Source organism: Aplysia californica, unplaced genomic scaffold (assembly GCF_000002075.1).
Source record: "Aplysia californica isolate F4 #8 unplaced genomic scaffold, AplCal3.0 scaffold01186, whole genome shotgun sequence".
In the NCBI taxonomy this organism is placed as follows: domain Eukaryota; kingdom Metazoa; phylum Mollusca; class Gastropoda; order Aplysiida; family Aplysiidae; genus Aplysia; species Aplysia californica.
The window spans coordinates 40,055-43,007 of NW_004798456.1; positions in this window are offsets into that span (position 1 = coordinate 40,055).

Sequence of the window (2,953 nt, forward strand, 5' to 3'; positions counted from 1 at the left end):
GGGGGGCTTTCTGAAAAACACAGCGTACAATTGTCAGCAGTTTTGTTTGCTGCTGCTGTGTGTTTATTTCTCTGTGTCTTCTGTCACTCCGTGCTGTTTTCATCTCTCAGAATTCATACCTCAGTCATTTTGGTTTTTCTTTGATGTTTTCACTACTTTTACTATTTTGTAAAAAAAATGAATTACGCTCCATTATTTGAATACATGTATTTTTATTTGAAGTTGCTGTTTCTCAATCAGTGGTGTACGGCTGCATGTGCTCAAGAAATGGTTTTTCAAATACAGATGTGGAATGTGGAGATTCCGCCAGAAAACTACATTCATTTTTCATGTACGTCCTTTTTGTAAATAGACAGAAACAGTTTGGGTTTTGTTTCTCTCCCCTGACAAATGTTGCTGTCTGGGTGCGTGTGTTTGAACAGTTTGAACAGTTTGAAAAGTTTGAACAGTGTGTCCACGTTTTGTGTTTGGATGTTGTTTTTGTGGGGGGTTTTGTTTGGTTTTTTTGGGAGGGGAGATTGTAACGTCTCTTTATAGGGGGGGGGGGGCAGTTAAAGTCAGTGTCGTGTGGCGTCTGTCGTGTGGCATCTGTCGTGTGGCGTCTGTCGTGTGGCGTCCGTCGTGTGGCGTCTGTCGTGTGGCGTCTCTGGAACGTTCTGTGGTGGTCGCTGAAACACAAGACTGCAGAACTGGTCAGGACTGACGGATTTGTCCTTGGCTTAGCTGGGGTGTTGGTGGTGAGAGATTGCTCAAGAAGAAATGGGTGGTTGGTGGGTGCTCTTGGGTTGTTTGCTCCTTCTCTCCTGTCAAATGTCCTGTTGTCCTTATCTCTCCTATTTTGTGTTTGTTACTCTCTTGAAACACCTCCAATCTCTGACACTTATATTATGGTCTTATTGTGTTGCAAGTGCTGTAAAACGCTTATCAGATGTTTCTTTTAAATTAGAAAGAGAAAGAAAGGAAATCAGGGATTTTATTTGTCATGTCCCATATATATATATATATAATATATATACATATATATACGTATATATGGTCACTGGTTGTTTGGGGGAGAGACAGTGAGCTACTTAAACGAGTGTGTGACGTCATTGTGTGCCAACATGAAGCTTCGTGGTGTGTGGGTGTGACGTCATGGTGTGTAGGTGTGGGTGTGACGTCATGGTGTGTAGGTGTGGGTGTGACGTCATGGTGTTAAACAACCCTGTAGGTATAATATGCTGTATTTACAATTTTACAGAACCCCCCCCCCACCCCCCGAATATTGTTCCCAAGAAAACCAACCGTTTTCAAACATCCCCAGTCAGCACAACAATGTTTTCTGTTGGAGAGAGTACAGTTTAGGAAACTCCCTCGTTATCTTTTCCACAAATGTTTGACTGGTGACCACACTCAGGTCTTTGCCTCTCCCACACAGAGGTGAGAACTAGAGTCTGGTACCTCATGTCTGTAGATCTATAACATCACCTGTGTGACACAGAGGTGAGAACTAGAATCTTGTGCTAGGTGTGTGTAGATCTATAACCTTTGTGACCTCCCCTGTCTCATTGTACAAACGGCACAAGTGTCTGTGTTGTTCACTGACGTCAGAGCAGACGTGTCGTCATCACTGTGTGTGTGTGGCGTCATACAATACTCCCCAGTCTCTGTGAAGGGTAGCCGTGACGTCATACAATACTCCCCAGTCTCCGTGAAGGGTAAGGAAAGGGTAGCCGTGACGTCATACAAGGGTAGCCGTGACGTCATACAAGGGTAACCCCTCTCTAAACTCGATTGTGATTCTGTTTCTTGTGCCATTGACGATAAATAATAAAGTTTGCAACCTTGTGCTAACCTTCGTGGACTTTGGCGAGTTTGTTCCTGACTGGAAGATGTTGGAGTCTGTGTGTGTGTGTGAGTGAGTGTGTGTGTGAGTGAGTGTGTGTCTGTGACGACACATATTGGACAAACTGACCGGCGTCAACATGTTCACAAGTCCAAGGTACCGGTGAGGTGGGGTTATAGTTATACATGTACATGTATTGTCATGTCCTGTCAGATGGGTTTGTAGTATGTGTCATTCTGGGGTTAAGCCAACACAGAGAGCCATTACTGAACGTTTTGTGTGGTTCGATATGAAGCGACAGATACGACAGTGGTGTAAAGAATGTCATCCGTGCCAATCTTCCAAGATTCATCACCACACTCGAGCGCCCTTGGTAAATAGAGCACCCCCTTCCTCGAGGTTCAAAAGTTTGCATATTGATCTAGTCGGGCCGCTTCCAAACTGTCATGGTATGTCCTACCTTCTTACAGTAGTAGACCGTTTCACTAAGTGGCCGGATGCGATACCCTTACCAGACGCCCAAGCTACAACTAGTACAACGTGTGCATCCGCACTTTTACATCATTGGATATCAAAGTTCGGAGTCCCAGAAGAAATAACATCTGATAGAGGGCCACAATTCACTTCAACCTTATGGTCAGAGTTCAACAAGCTCTTAGGAGTTGAACATCATCATACCACAGCATACCACCCACAAGCAAATGGCATGGTTGAAAGGTTTCATCGCCAGCTCAAGGCATCTTTGAAGTCTCGGGTCACTGGACCTAATTGGTTCAACGAGTTACCAGTCATATTGCTAGGGATAAGGTCCTCGTGGAAGATAGATCCAGGCTGTTCACCAGCAGAGTTGGTGTATGGTCCATTCAAGATCTTGAATACCCAGGACAAATATTTCACTTTGGATTGGAAAGGACGCAAAGAAAAAGTATCAGTTGATCGTTTAAAGCCAGCATACATTTCAAACGCCAACACTCAACTTGGAAAAGTGTTCGAACACCCTAAGGCATCCACCCACCAGTCCACACGGACAGGACGTACAGCCCGGCCTCCACAGAGGTTGAGCCTGTAGGGATAAACAATTATTTCGTGCATAGTGCATCGTACTATCCGCACTGTGCACAGCACTGG